The 17,013-nt window shown below is 41.5% G+C and overlaps 1 long non-coding RNA gene across 1 annotated transcript in view; it reads left to right on the top strand.

Annotated features, from left to right (window-relative positions):
* LOC107184094 overlaps positions 1-5,574 on the top strand; it is a 12,728-nt gene extending 7,154 nt beyond the window's left edge. Inside the window, exons 2-3 of the long non-coding RNA XR_001514916.1 lie at positions 1,000-1,005; positions 5,508-5,574. This is a non-coding gene — a long non-coding RNA (uncharacterized LOC107184094). The remainder of the gene's footprint in view (positions 1-999; positions 1,006-5,507) is intronic.
* The last annotated feature ends 11,439 nt before the right edge of the window (positions 5,575-17,013 follow it).

Genomic DNA, 17,013 nt, shown 5'->3' with positions numbered 1-17,013 from the left:
CCCCCCCCCCCCCCCCGCTCTTTCTCTCGCTCATGCACGCTCTCACTCTCACTCTCGCTCTCTGGCTCTCTTTCCCCTAAGATTTCTGTATGTGTTATACCCTGATGCTAATTCAGAAGATGCCACAGAAAGCAGTGCACAATCAGAAGGTAGCTCTGACATTGATGAGCTAAAGTTATGATATAGCAGACTCCAAGAACACTTCCAAATAGGGGAAAATGTTCAAACATCATTTCTCTTACATATTCCAAAGAGGTCGGAAAGAATCCCCAGTGCGCTCAGCAACCTCAAAGAAACTTTCCTCCTTTATAAAAAGAAAAGAAATAATAAATAGAGAATCTTGCTTAGCACACATCATCAAAGTCTTAGCTATACTCAGCTGCTTGGTCTGAATCACAAGCAGACTTCCCACACACAGTGATGGTCCCACCAAACATCTACCTGTTGATTCTGAACAAGAAATCCTGATCATTCTATAGACTATCTCCTTCCTTTCAGGTATTTCTCTTATAGTCCTGGCTTCCTCAAAAGCCAAATAGTACTTATTGAACCTTCACACCAATTCATCTGCCCTCAGTTCAATGAATCCACTCCTATCTGGTGCACACTGTAACTTCCAGGTGACAAATAAAGCCAGGAAAATGTCCAAACCTAGGTGGCTGTGGCATAGCCAAAGTCTCTTCCTGATCACCTTGATCTTCCACCTGACCTGCCTATGAATTAAGTCAATCCTATTGGTCACTTACTACCTGGCTTGGGCCACAGGGAGAATAAAAGACTTTCATGAGATTATACTAGTACAACAAGTTGGTTGTAAGAGCTCATCCTTAAGATGATGATAGTCAGGAATCCCTGTTATTAGAGAAATGAGTTCTAGCCACTCCTGCGAATAGGGCAGTTTGCACATGTGTTACTGTACCAACTTTTAAACTACCTCCTGTTCAGATGCAGTCTGAACCCTGAGGCCAGCCCAGGAGAGCTGCCCAGCAAGAGGCACAGTGAGGAGTTCACAGGATCTTGTATGTTACAAGCAGCATTGACTCTCATTATTCATCATAGTTATGTTCCATGATGTCTCAGTGAATACTGACCCATTGCTCCTGGGGAATTTCCAGGTTAGGTTCCTGCAAGGGTCTGGTCACAAGCTCCATCAGCCAATCAGTTCCATCAGCCATTGATACGGTAACCTTGTTTTATGTGTGTCTCTGTTTAAAGACACATCATTCAATATATATTGTTGATTCATTAACATGGAATTCACAGCCAACGGCACTATAACGCATGCCTGAACAAAGATTCTCTAACACATGTGCTTAAAACACATTGAAGCCTCCTGCACTTAGGAACATTAGACAGCACTTCAGTACTGTACTTGGAGGCCATTTTAAATGGTGAAATCACCAACAAAAAGCACAAAAGTGTGGAAATGTAGCACAAATAGACCATGAAAAAGACATTAGGTCACAGTATGAGAGCTGAAACCAGAGGCAGAGATGGCCTTGTTCAACAACTGGAAATGTGAGTGCTGGGTGACTCAAATTTTTCACCACTCTGTGCATGTCCACAAATGACTGTGAAAGCACTGTAATTAATGACTTAGCAGTTACAAATACACTGTACCAGTATGCACATTTGAAACATGAATCTGTGAATAATGTGGATAGCTGTACATTGTACTTTAACTCTTTCTTTTAACGTAGATATTCTGTAGGTGATCTAATTCATCTGCAACGTTATTCAAGCCATTTTCCCCTTTTTTAGATTTTAGTATATTTTTTAAAACAAAAATAAAAATGAAAAAATGACCAATTGGATTATTAAAATTTCAGTATAGTAGACCCCCCTTTATCCATTGGAGACACGTTCCAAGACCACCCTGTGGAAGCCTGAAAATGTGGATAGTACTGAACCCTATATATACTATTTTTTCTTATATATACATACTTTATTTATAATAAAGTTTAATTTAAAAATTAGGCAAAATAAGAAAACAACAATTCTATATAATAAAAGTCTAATATGCAAATTGTCCCCTCGGGCAGTCATTCCACAAGGAGTTCAACCGGGAGACCTGAAGTTCAACCATTAGCTATGATGTGTGCTGACACGGAACATGACGGGTGTTGGTGACACACCACGACCTCTCGCCAGCTACCTACGGGCTGGGGTGACAGGGATGGAGGTGCGGTGAGAATGTGGGGTGTCCCCCGAGCTCTTGGTGGAAGGTCGCAAGGGGAGTGAGACCGAAACACCAGAGCTTGTATGCCAGGGAAGCCCCCACGCTCAAGTGCCAGGTGCCTGTGAGGAGCCCGCCTCACACCCATGCAGCTTCTTCTGGGTGAGCCGGGCCATAGCCACGGGGACTACAGCTGGTCGGGCTACCTGTGAGTGCTCAGGCGCCGGTCTGCAAGGCCGGCCAGGAGAGAGCACACTGTCTGCCTGGTTTCGATGTGACACCACTGGTTGGCCCAGAGGCCCACACTGTGCCCTAGCCTGCCATGTCCAGCCACACTCACCACATCTCCACGTGGGGACTCAGGTGCTATAACTCAGGCAGAGGGTTGTGTGCAGGGCTCAGGGGCCCAGGTGCTGCCCAGACTCTATAGATCAACTGGAACCTACCCTTCCACACCAGATGCTTGTGCTTTGATTGCCAGCCAGGCCTAGGGACAACATCTGTGCATGACTTTTGTACACCAGGCCTCTAGTAACTAATAATAAAATAAAACAATTATAACAATAACTGTAATAAAATTTATGTGAGTGTGTTTTCTCTCTCACTCTTTCTATCTCTCAAAATTCCTTATTGTACTGTATTCACCTTTCTTGTGATGATGTGAGAAGATAAAATGCCCATCCTACTCCTGAATCTGTGTAATCATCCCTTACTTGCAGTACATGGCTTGGTGTCACTCATTTCGGGATCCCTTGCAGAAGTCTTCCACCCACAAAATTAATGCCTTTTCCATCTTAACTAAGTACTGATCACACACTGCAGCCATAAGTTTTGCAATTTGAGATGCAACAGCAAAACTAGCAGGAATATCTTGTTCCTTCTTCACAATTTCACAGATAGCAGACTTGTTCTCATCATAGATCTTAGCAACCTCAACATAAGTCAAGAACTTTCACCTTTTCACATAAAGGAAGCACAATTGTGTTTTACTCCATCTGTATTTCTCTTGGGCATTTCTGAATTGCCAGCTTCATTAATCTTGAAGTGAAATAAGGGTTTCTTGAACACAAGTACTGGGAAACTTTGACAGTGGATCTGATAACCAACCAAACCCCCTACTAAGTGACTAAATGGTGAGTAGGATGCACAGCATGGATACGCTGGACAGATTCACATCTCAGATGGGACAGTGAAATTTCATCGTGCTACTCAGAATGGCATGCAATTTAAAACTTAATGAATTTATTCCTGGAATTTTGCATTTAATATTTTCAGACCACAGTTGACCTCAGTAACTGAAACCACAGAAAGAGAAACCACTGATAAGGGGGATTACTGCATATTGTAAACATTTACATTTGACAAATTAATGCCTATGACTCATGATACCAAAACAATACAATACATCTGGCACTAATCTTAAGATAATTAAAGATTTTCAAAATATTCCTTCATGGATCATCATAGGCAGTGTGGTCTGACAGAGGAACATGAGTTTTAAGTTGTACGATGACAATTGACTTTTACTCCATCTGGGTATTTCTGTCTGTAACCTCATTTGAAGAGAATCCCAGTGTCTATATTTAGTGAACAGGTGGCTCCAGCAGATGATTTTCCTGAACCTACTTGGGACAGGCTCATAAACCAATGGTGATCAAGCTCTCTTCAAGGAGTTAATCACTCTCCAGTTCACAATACAGTTAAAGGAACCCATTGTTTTACCTCCTGGGTGAATGACAACAGAACCCTCAGAAGGAAAGAGCTCAGGACACAATAAAGAAACAGGTTGAACAAATACCAGAGGTCAGACAGATCTACCACAGGTCACTTTCTGGCTCCAGGCCTCAGTTTCCTCAATTGTAGTTAGAAAATGCTTCAGACCAGAGGTTGGCAAACATTTTCTGGAAAGGTCTGGATAGTAAATACTACAAGCTTTATGAGCCAAAAAGCAAAACCAAGGATATTTGTAAGTACTTATATAACAAGAAAGAAAATTCATTTTCACAATTTTTTCTCAACCATTTTAAAATTTTACATTTTAAAATGTAAAAGCCTTTCTTAGCTCCTGGACTGTACTAAACAGACAGTGGGCTGGATTCGGTGCGGGAGATGGAGTTTGCTGAGCCCCACTTTAGGTCAGATGGGTGTTGTCCAACAGAACTCTGTGAAGATGGAAATGTTCTTTATCTGCGCTGTGGCTATTGAACATTGGACATGTGGCTAGTGTGACTGAGGAATTGTATTCTTAGTTTTATTTCATTTCAGCGAATTTAAATTGGAATAGGCACATGCATCTGTGGTCAAGCACAACTTTAGAACTTCTCGCCACTTCCTTGGGCCCTAATATTTTATGTTTCTACTAGAGGCCCAGTGAACAAAATTTGTGCATGGGGGGAGGTGTAACTCAGCCCAGCCTTCACCCTCTCCAATCCAGGACCCCTCAGAGGATGTCCAACTGCCAGCTTAGGCCCAATTCCTGCATGATCGGGCCTAAACTGGCAGTCAGATATCCCTCTCGCAATCTGGGACCGCTGGCTCCTAGCCGCTTGCCTGCCTGATTGTCATTAACCACCTCTGCCTGCTGGCCTGATTGCCCCCTAACTGCTTCCTCCTGCCAGCCTGATCACCCCCTAACTGCTCCCTCCTTCCAGCCTGATCGCCCCCTAACTGCCTCTGCCTCAGCCCCTGCCACCATGGCTTTGTCCAGAAGGATGTCCAGAAGATGTCCAGAATATGTTGGGTCTAATTAGCATGTTATCCTTTTATTAGTATAGATAGTCCACTGCCTTCAAGAGCATCTGTTGTATGAATTTGACAGATATGGAGATTCCTTGGAGATTTTGTTTTCTTAGAACAACATTGATTTTCACTAGACACATGGTTTTCTACAGTGTATCTAGTCTACCATACCCATCCTAATGCTAAATTCCAATGGTGCAGAGAAGCACCATGAGAGCCACAACAAACTCAAAGGGGTGCCACAGAATATTTCATAGAATATTTTATATTTGAATAAACCATGCCATATTCGGCATCTATCTAACTATGTATACTAGCTCACCATCTTTCCAATAGTCTGTATAGTGCTACTAGTTCATAGCTTCATCAGTAGACAGTGCTGCATTCCTTTCAATGGAGTCATATCTTTTAAAGGCTGGGTTTCAGCTGCAGTGATAAAACACAAGAACCACAATGCTGTCTTAGTCCATTCAGGCTACTATAACATAACAGTTTCACAGACAGGTAACAGAAACAACAGAAATTTGCTTCTCACAGTTATAGAGGCTGGAAGTCTGAGATCATGGTAACTGCCTGGTCACGTTCTGATAAGAGCTCTTCCAGGTTGAAGACTGCTGACTTCTCCTTGTGTCTTCACATGGTGGAAAGAATGAGAGAGTTCTCTGGATTCTCTTCTTATAAGAGCACTAATCCCACTTATAAGGGATCCACCCTTATAATGTAATTATCTCCTAAGGCCCTACCTCCAAATACCATCACAGTGGAATTAGGGTTTCAACATATGGATTTTGATCCATTGCAGGTGTCCAATCTAGTTCCAAGATTTTTTTTTAATCCTCACCTGAGGATATTTTTCCATTGATTTTTAGAGAGAATGGAAGAGAGAAGGAAAGACAGAGAAATATATATGTGAGAGATACACATTGATTGGTTATCCCTTCTGCACACTCCCCAACCAGGGCCTGGCCAGGGAGGAGCCTATAACCAAGTACATTCCCTTGACCATAATCAAACCTGGGACCCTTTGGTTCAGAGGCCCACGTTCTATCCACTGAGCCAAATCCGCTAAGGCTAGTTCAAGATTTTTAAAAACACAATTTTTATCCCCTTTTTTCCATTCTACCTCAAAAACTATAACTCTTAATTTTTTCTAATCCACAGGACTTACCAACTTACTCGATAAATTTTCCAATGCTAGTTAGTCCTAACAAGAACAAAATGAACTTTCCCTGCCAAGATCTGGCTAAGGCAAGATTTTGTCCAGGGTTTTTGAGAAAACTTTATTGAAGTACAATTGACCTTTAAACAACATAGGAGATATGGTGCCACCCCCCATGCAGTCAAAAATCCACATGCAACTTTTGACTTTCACAAAACTTAACTATTAGTAACCTACTGTTGACCAGAAGCCTTACTGATAATATAACATATTATATATATACTGTATTCTTACAATAAAGTAAGCTAGAGAAAAAGAAATGTTTAAAAATCATAAGGAAGAGAAAAATTTATCAAGTTTACAAGAAGTAAGTTTACTAGAAGAAAAACATCCATAGTATAAGTTGACCCACCGAGTTCAAACCCATGTTATTCAAGAATCAGTTGCAGCTGTAACTGGTTTGGCTCAGTGGATAGAGCGTCGGCCTGCGGACTGAAAGGTCCCAGGTTCAATTCCAGTCAAGGGCATGTACCTTGGTTGTGAGCACATCCCCAGTAGGAGGTGTGCAGGAGGCAGCTGATAGATGTTTCTCTCTCATCGATGTTTCTAACTCTCTATCTCTCTCCCTTCCTCTCTGTAAAAAATCAATAAAACATATTAAAAAAAAAAAGAATCAATTGCATTTGTCCAATGTAAACTGGGGTTTTCTAACTCACCATTAGAAGTATCTATTTATTTGTAGGGCCTTCAGTTCTTATTTTGTTTGTTTCTTTAATTGATAATTCCATCTTCCACCCCCACTATTCCTGCTTTTGCAAAGAATGGGAAGGAGATTGGTTATGCTACTGATCAACATTCTCTCTGCCAGAGAATAAGAGCCCATTACATGATCATCTCTACAAGCCAGTGAGTAGCCCTGTCTCCACTTGCCCTGCAGACCCAGAAAGTTTAAGGAGTGACTTGCAATCTTGATAATGCTCTTTCCAACTCCCAGGGTTCTCTGGTGTCTGGCTGCCACCTGCTAGAACAATGAATCTGAACCTATTAACATTTTTTTTTCCATTCTGATCATGGGAAAAAGTTGGGAAACATAGCAAGGGTCAGCATGAAAAAATATATATATAATCCGTGCCCTGTTTTTTCTCTAGAACCTCGGTTCTCAACCTGTGGGTCGCGACCCCTTTGGGGGTTGAACGGCCCTTTCACAGGGGTCGCCTAAGACCATTGGAAAACACATATGTAATTGCATATTGTTTTTTTGATTAATCACTATGCTTTAATTATGTTCAATTTGTAACAATGAAATTGGGGGTCACCACAATATGAGGAACTATATTAAAGGGTCGCGGCATTAGGAAGGTTGAGAACCACTGCTCTAGAACCTTCATCAAGAATCTGAAATCTAAGGAGGGAGCTATGTGAATGGTCACCCTCTTCTAATTATTGAGGCAGTTCAAGGGTTTCATCCGGGTTCATAGTAAAATCTCTACAATTGGGGCTGCCACTCCCTACCCCCAAGAGAGTGGGCCACACAAATGCATTTCACCATGGGGTCCAGGGTTTGGAAAGTTCTTGCTTTCAACCCTACAGTTTCCCTTGGCTGAGATACAACCTACTTTACTTAGTTACACTCTACTTTGTCATCCTGGCGCAAAATCTCTCTTTCCCATTGAAAACATAGTAGATCCATATCAATAAAGTAAAAAAGGTCAAGGTTCTATTCAAACACCTCTGAGTTCTAGCAACACCTACTGATGGGCTAGTGGTAGCAACAAGTGGCAGGGGAGGTGTAAGCCCAGCAAATTTCTCCTTTACAAAAACAAAGTGCTTATATTTAAAGGCTAAATGATCTTCTCACTTTGAAATTTCATGATTCTATGGAGAGCTCTGAGGGATTTTGTAGGCTCTCTTTGCTATACAATATGAACAAATTCTATAACCTCCTTGTCCTCAAATAACTCCAAGAAGATGTTAAAAATAAAAGATGTATAAAAAATAATGTCTTCCAAGAACAGGGAAGTCAAAGACTCTGAAGAGAGGACATTACCTGGGAGGCTGAACACCCTTGTCCACTGGGGTTGAGCAAGAGCATCTCAGACAGAAGGAAAGCATGAGCATGGGATGGACACGTGTAATGCATTCAATAAAGACCAAAGGTTAGCCTTTCTCAGCCTCTCAACTTGTCTCCCACCTCTAGCATTTCCCTTTCCAATCCATTCTGACTTCCAAACCAGAGAAATATTTCTAAAAATCAGTTATCTTGGTAGATATGCTTAGCATGCTTGAAATGCAACCCACAGCTTGGCCATTTCTTATCTCTCCAGCTTCATCAACTGACCAGTCCTTCATAGCTGCAACTCTGCTCCAACCACCACTGCTTGGCTAACTCTACCTGATCTCAGGACTTAGCTTAAGGGTGGCTCCAATGAGAAGTCTTTCCCTCTACCAAGGCTGTTTTGGGCTTTTCTTCTAAGTGTCTACAAGTATCCAGCAGCACACATCAGACTATATCATAACGACCTTCTTGCTTGTCTGAACCCCCCAGGACTGTGAGGTACTTAAAAGCAGAAACTCGATAAATATTTGTGGAAGAAAGAAAGGAGAGAGGGAGAAATGGTGGGAGAGAGGGTAGAATCCTGGAGAAATCTCAAATGTGAGAAATAAACTAATGAAGAACTAAGAGCCAACGGAGGAATAATGAGAAACATGAAAGAAAGGTACTATTGTGTGAGCAGAGGAGAAGAGAGCTTTTAGTAAGAGGCTCTTCTCATTGTGAAAGAAATACTCTGGTCAAATCAGGTTGCTGATGATTAAAACTGGGTTCTCTGCCCTTTTTTGTTCCATGAGCCTTTTGGCAGTATGGTGAAACCTATCGGCTCTTTCTCAAAATAATAGTTACTTATACAAAATTTCAGACAGTGATGGAGCACAAGCCAGAGTAAAATTAAGTCATGAATGAATGGGAGGAGAGAAAGTGAAGGTCATGATTATAGGCTCCTCTTTCCAGATGTTTCTGTGAAAGAAAAAGAATGAAAAGACTTGGAGTAGCCTAAGGGGGGAGAAATGTCAAGGGGATAGAGAAATTGAACATCTTCTTATGACCCAAAAAATAATGTCAGGACACAGCTAAATCACTATAGGAAGCCATTCCCCCATCATGAACAAAGGACAACAGATGAGGACAGGGAGTTATTAGCACTGTATGTAGTAGTACAGGGAGATCAAGAACTGCACAACCTCACTGTCAGAACTGCAGGAAAAAAAGACCATGAAGCCATAGCATTCTTTTTCGCTGAAAAGTAACCAACTCTTGTTGTTTGGAATAGGACAGATAATGGGTTGTCTTTGGAGTCAGTCTGCAATTTCCACTCTCCATGTAATACTGATTATAGAAAGGACCATGAAAATAATTCTTCTAGTCCATAGAGAAGACAGAATCTCCCAGAAACTTGCTCCAGATACAGCCTTTCTTATACAGATGAGAGATGGTCTCGGGGCAATAAAAGTTATTGAACCTATTTTTTTTTCTGAGTCAAAATTGAACACTATCAATGCCTGTTGATATCTGAGGCATCAGATGCTTTGTAAAAGAATGTGTACATGAGACACATACAAAATTAAAGAACATGGCAGAACAAACCCAATGGTTATTAAGTACAGAACACAACTGAAACCAAAATTGAGAAAGTCTGGCTTTCTTAATAACTTCCTTTTCCTAGCCAAAGTTAAAAAAAGAAAAAGAAAAAAAAAAGACTCCTGAAATTTGACGAGCTGTGCGGTAGGGCCTTCTGAGAATTTGGGGAGACCATGAACAGAAGGAAAGCCGTACAGATATGCAAATACCTTATGCAAACCGAGGCTTTGCTTTTTCTGCAACTGAGGGTAATTAAGTGGTTAGAGAACTGCCTTTGAGCCTCTTCTCAGAAGCAATGGTGAAACTGTTGGCTAGTTGACTTCATCAGGCCTTAGCCAAACCGAGATAAGTCACATTAAATGTCCACTGACACAAACCCAGGGCCTGTTGAACACTGGGAACCCCTAATACAGAGCCTATGGGTGGGGAAGCTGGCCATCCCTGGGCCTGAAGCTCAGGGGCTGCAAGGCAGGAGCCTAAAGGGAGGTTGTTGGACCTTGTTAATTGTGCTTTTTTGTGTAAGGAACCCAAAGCCCTTTACAGAAGTGACCTCCACCAGGCTCACCTCACTGCAGTGAGCTCCTCCTGCGACCAGAGTGTTTTCAGCTCACACGCCAACTCCAGAGTGAGAAAGATTTATTCAAGGTCACCCAGCAGATGGAGGCCAAACCTTGGGTAGCACTAACTCCTAGCCCTGTGTCTTATCTTTCAGGCACTCTTTATCTCAGCCTGTGGCTTTTAGGGAAACAGAAGGGAAAAAAAAAAAACAAGCAAACAGTTCTTTTCCAAGAGCAGTCAAGACTGGCCTTTCTGGAACCAACCTGGAGTTCTCAGAATACCTAGCACAGGAGTTATGAGAAAAAGATCACATTTTCCAAACCTAAAGGCTCAGGTTTCTAACACCCCACCCTCTGTGCACAGAATAAACTACCTCTGAATCTGTGGAGGAAGTATAAATTGAACACAGTATGTCAACCGAAGAGTTATAGTACATTTCTGAGGAATATGAGACTCCATCAACCCTCAGCTTTGGGTACCTCAGATCTCAGAGATGCAAGTGCTGGTGTACTTCACGCCAAAGATGCCCTCAGAACCACCCCGCTCACTTTGGAGATTCAAGACTCCATCCTCCCCCACCCCCGACCCCCCTGCTTCCAGCACTCTCTGCTCCACTTAGTAACCGGAGTGTCCTTCAACAGAACAAACCAGTGAAGCTCCTGCTCCTAGAAGCACCTCTCTGCTTGGAGAAGGGGACGCGAGGCTGGCCTGCCATCCAGGAGGCTTTCAGGGAGAGCTGACTCAGTCTCGGCATAAATGCTGGTTCCAGAGCAGAGGGTTCTCGAAAACTCTGACTCATTTGCCTGTGCAGGTTTGCTCTGTGTTCCCAAGTAACTAATGAGAACCTGAGAAATAAATACATTCTATTTATTCTCTCCTGAATGAGGAAGGGAAGGGGCACTCACGGGGCAGTTCCACCTTCTATTGTTTTCTCCCCTCCTGTCTCTGCTGTGCGTTTTTGCCTGACAGTAAATCAGAAGCCACAGTACCCAGATTCCACACCTGTCATCCAGCCACCTGGGGACCCCTCACATCTAGTCAGGACACAGAAGCTCTAATGACTCAGCTTTTAAAAGGCACCTTCTATATCTATGAGCTTTGCCTTTTCTTGAGGCCAATATCACCTTGACCATGTGAAAATGCCCGTGAGGTACTTTATGTCAAGGCCTCAAATTGAATTAAAAGAGAGAACAAAAAGAGGCTCTGGCTACTTCCCAAACACACAGATTGTGAGGCACACAATTAGAGTTGGGCTAAGTTATTTATTGCCACATTTAGTACCTTAGTACTTCTGTAGCACTTAACATATGCCATAGAATCCACAGAGTCCAGTGGCTGAAGGGAACCCTGAATTCACCATCTGCTCATGTGAAATAAAATGTTCACCTGGAGACATTTATGAAATGATAATATGTATTGTGGAATCCTTTCTAAAGAAGAAGTGGAAGTGGGGACCTCCACATCACCAAGAGACTTCTTTGCCTCTAGGCCCTGTCAAGGTCAGCATGCCTAACACCAATGCAGGCCATCGCCACACTTGTCTCCCCCACTTCTACTGAGGCCGAAGACCCCTGATGAATAAACAGTAATGCAGGCAGCCCTGCTCCCAATCCCAGATGCACAGTCAATAGAAATCACTCCTCTACTTTACCTCTTTGACGCCTGCCTATCTCCCCTCTCACCTCCCCATGGGCATTCCAGAGCTCCCTCCACACCTGCTAACCCCACCTCCAGCTCCAGACTGCTTTTCTCTTTGCTTGTCTTGTGTCCTACCAGCCCCAGAAGTGTAGATTTCCTCCTACCTAAGGACAACCAGCCCTCCTCTGATGTTTAAACCCCTAACACCTGAGGGTCTTTACTATTCCCTCCCCACATCTTTCTTCTGGCCCTTTCTACAGCTGATGTCTTTCTGCCTTAAAACATGCAAACCTTGCCCTCGCTGGTTTAGCTCAATGGATAGAGTGTGCCTGCCTGTGGACTGAAGTGTTCCAGGTTCGATTCTGGGCAAGGGCACATGCCTGGGTTGCAGGCTTGATCCCCAGTGTGGCATGCAAGAGGCAGCCGATCAATGATTCTCTCAACATTGATGTTTCTAGTTCTCTCTCTCTCCCTCTCCCTTCTTATCTGAAATCAATAAAAATAAAAAATTTAAAAAGCTTGCAATCCTCCCCATCTCAGGGTGTGGATGTAGGGGAGTTCCCTTCCAACCACATCACCTCCTTCCTCTCAGCCAATCTTTGCAATCTCACCCGCTATTGCATTTCTTAGAGCTCATTCATTTCTCACCCTCAGGCAGGCTGGCCCATGTGGCTCCCTTGAAACCACGAGCTCTCAAATGTCAGCAGCAATCCTTGACCACGTCGACTAATAACCTCTCCTTATTTCTCATTCATCTTTAATTCTCTGGAACATTTCAAAATTTGGTAATAACCACCCTCATTTCAATTTCTAGCACTCTTCCCTCCTGGTTTTATTGCTACCTGGTGTTTCCCTTCTGTGTCCTTTATGGATCCTCTTCCAAAGGTGGGAGCAGGGGGATGATCCATCCCCAGGCCTCATCTTCATACTCTCCTCATCAACCGCCTGCTCTGAAATAGCCCATTGATCCTCATTGTTGATAGAACAAAGTACTAACTCTTATTTCTAGCCATTGAGGTCTTCCACTTGACCTCACCCCACCAACATTATCTCTTACTCTTCCCTTCAGCACCAGCCAAGTTGCTGTCCTCCTCCCTGGACAGTAGGTATGAGTGTGTTAATCAACTCCAAAGTTCTACCTGGGCCACATGCCTTCTACTTTCCTCCTCCCTAGGCAAATCCTACTCCTATTCCAAAGTCTAGCTAAATTCTCATCTTCTATCACTTGTATTATTAATGCACAGAAAACAGAGAAGGGGTCTTATCCCCTCATAGTCTATGATAGACATATGGAAGCAGAACAAAGCCAAATATATCGAAAGTATTGAATAAATCTATTTCATAAATATACTTAATCTCTACATCCTTTTGCCATGACCGTCATAGCAGCAAGCAAATTGTAGGACATAATTTTTGTTCAAATATTGCTTCCTTTGCAGACATTGGTAATCATAAAGTCTATTATTATACATTATAATTTTTAATTTCATAGGTTTAGCTTAACAAATCCAGTACTAAGTAGACCTATTTGTTTCCTCCTACTTATTGGCAGGGTTCAAGTAGGTTGTTATTAGGTAGTAGCAGTATATCACACTTGGCTATGTGGTCGAAACAGGATGGCTTATGCCATCAACATGGTTTATCTGAAATAATGAGAAGTGGACTTTTCTTATTTTATAAAATAGAGTGCTTTGTTAAAGCATCTAAATTTAAACAACCACTAATACTACACCAAATACTGTGCTTTAAAGATAATACCGGTGTAGCTTACTACTAGAGAAAACAAGCACCTAGGGAAAAAGTAATATCTTTCTTATTCCATTGTTAATTGTTAATAACTTAATCTAAACTTTTATTATTATCTCACACATTGATTAAATTATCACTTTACAAACCACATCTGCTTTATCAGAAACAACTAGTCACCCCCATCCACCCACCCCCCATTTGCCTGTTTAGTAGAACACCCAGTTCTTAGCTGCCCACTGCCCAGCCTGCCTTTCAGCTAGATATGGTCTGTGACTATGTCTGACAAATAGGATACAAGCAGAAATGTCATGTGCAGCGTCTGAGAAGCCTTTAAAGGAAAGGAGTGTTCCCTTCTTTCCCTTTTCTTCCTTCCCAATGACTAAATACAGATAAAAACCATTGACCCTCCAAGGCCAGGAGTGGAAGCCTCTGTGGAGGCTGGTGGAGAAGCCAAACAGAAGGAACCTGGTCCTTGATTTTTTTTAAACATTTGAAATTCTTTTGCAGGGATGTAGCATTCTTACATTTGTAAATGAAAAAAGAGTAAATAGATTGGCTTATTTTTGTATGTTTAGCATTTATCATGAATATTCTGCTCAAATATATATATATATGTGCGTGTGTGTGTGTGTGTGTGTGTGTGTATAATCTAAAATAAAGATATTTTGTCAAGACAAAGCACATATTTTTATTACTCAAACTTTGAATTTTGCCCTTTAGAAACAATCTAAATTCTATTCTATAATTGGTCTTAATTTCCTAAAATAAGATTGTATACATATAGGTTTTACAATTCTTCTCTACAAAAAAAAAAAGAAAGAAAAAGAAAATATTTATCTTGGGGAATATGTTAAACTTTCTACTACATAATCTGCATACAAAATTGACAAAAATGTCCCTGACCAATCATTTTAAATACCCCTTTTATATACTACTTCAGGACGGTTAGGTTTTTCAGTGTGTGTTTTTTCATGACTAACGCACATTACTACATCTTAACTCAGTATTAACAACCTTTCTTAGATAAACTAAATAATTGTTGCAATTATTTTGCAATTTTGGTTATTACTATTTAATGCTTACTCCCTTGTAGGAGCTGAAAAACGTAGCCTGGTTCTTGGTTTTTGAAGACCAGACACACTTGCCCTGCAATACCTGCCTTCAGAGTTCATTTCACAGGAGAGAAATAAGCATCTATTCTATTTAACTCACTGTTATTTGGAGCTTTCTGTTTGTTGTGTGCTGCTAGACCCAATTTTAACTGACATACCTGAGAATCAAAACTCATAATTTAATTTATAACTTCCTGAAACTCCAAAACAAAATTCTGACAAGCACATAAATAGCTTTGCTTCCAAAGTCCATGTATATGCCAATCCCTTCCTTTGTATATTAAATGGATCCATGACTCATTTCAACTAAGTGGATTGAAATAAGCATTATTGTCTTTCCTTATCTTCATTCCTTTGTGACTTTCTTTACTCAAAGACAGGCTGAGTGGTGCTGTGGAATGAGCATCCAATGTGTGATACACGAAGCTTAAGTTGACTTTCATCTCTGCCCTTTATCAGCCATGTGACCCTGAGTAAACGACGTCCTGTACTAAAAAAAATAAATAAATAAAAGCGAATAATTTCCATTTGAATCATCAAAATCCCCACCAGGGTTGCTGTGAGAATTAAATGGCACAAATAAATGGCCTAAAGAGCCTGGCCAGTGTCTGACATTTGGAGGGGCTCAATAAATGCTTGTGAAATCAAAAAAAAAATCTTAACTATAGAGCATAGAGCTCCAAAGTAATTGGCTTCTAATCAATAGTGATTTTCTCTTTTAAGTGGAGAGAAAAACTGTACCCCTCACAACAGGGATTATGGTCTTCAGTAAAGAGCTAGGTACTGAGACTACTATAGTCTAGCTCTTCCATAGGCATACAGATTCATGGGGAGTTCAAGACAAAAACCTTCGTTTGGAGTTAAACAGTGCCATAGATCATCTGCAAAGGTGGCAGCCAACCAACCTCTCAACTCCATATGCACATGCACACACCATTCCTCACAGTAAGAAAACTCTTTTGCTTTCTCCTTGAGATTTGCTTTGACCAATAGAATGCAGCAAAGTGGCATCTTGTGAACTGTGACAGACCTGAGACATAAGAAGCCTTACTGCTTGTTATTGCCCTCTTGGAAGCCAGACACCAAGTAAAGAAGCTTAGGCTAGACTAGCTGCTGAATGAGAGATATCCTGGAGCAAGCTCACCCTTTTGGAGGAGGAGGAGGGGATAATTCTATTACCCTAGCAAGCCATCAATTTTCTTTTCCTTCATTCTCTGAAACAGTACTGGATGAGAATTGGGAAATATTGATTTTAGTTCTAGTTATACCATTTGGGTAGGTCATTAACCATATTAGCTTGTATATAAGAACATCCAAATATTACAAAGAAACTTTTTAGGAAACGTTTAATCATGCACATACTGAAAGCAAATTGTATTTTTATTTATTTGTTTGTTTTTTTATATTCTTTTTATTGATCTCAGCAAGGGATAGAGAGAGAGAGATAGAAACATCAATCATGACGGAGAATCATTGATCAACTGCTTCCTGCATGTCCCCTACTGGGGTCAAACCCCAACCTGGGCATGTGCCTTGACCTGGAATTGGACCTTGACCTCCTGGTTTATGGGTCATCACTCAACCTGAGCCACACCGGCCGGGCACTGAAAGCAATTCTAAAGTGGCTTGGTAAGGGGGGAAATGTTTGTATAAACACACTGTACTATGCAGTAAAATTAGATAGAGTATAAAAAGTCATATGGCTACAAAGAAACATTCTAAAAAAGACCAAGCAACAAAATATACTAAATTTACTAGTAAATGAAGTTCCATACCATGGTGAAGCCAGGGCTAGGACTTTGGCTGTATTCTGAATGAGAAGGGAAGGCAGTTACGGGCGGGTTTTGAGATCACATGTTTAAAGAGTCACTCTGTCTGCCATTTGTACAGATGGGGAAGGAGGGGTGGTTAGGAGACCATGTAATAATCTGGATGGAAAATGATGGTGCTTGCACCAAGGTAGCAACAGAGGAAGTGGTGAGGAGCATCAAGCTTCCAGAAGCATTTGGAAGGCAGAGAGAACCACATTAGTGTTAGCATTATTATGCCCATTTTACAAATAAGAAAAGTAAAGGTGGAGTAATATTACCCAAAATGATACAGATAATAAACGCAGAGCCAGAATCAAAGCAGGGTTTAATTTGAGAACTCAACCTCTTTGCCATGCTGCCCTACTGCCTTAGTTTGAAAACCTCTGAGCTTCATAAGTCAGAAATTCCACAGGTCAGACTGTCCCAGTTCTACCCCG

The sequence above is a fragment of the Myotis davidii genome, unplaced genomic scaffold (genome assembly GCF_000327345.1).
Source record: "Myotis davidii unplaced genomic scaffold, ASM32734v1 scaffold62, whole genome shotgun sequence".
NCBI lineage: Eukaryota > Metazoa > Chordata > Mammalia > Chiroptera > Vespertilionidae > Myotis > Myotis davidii.
This window is presented reverse-complemented; position numbering and strand designations above follow the sequence as displayed.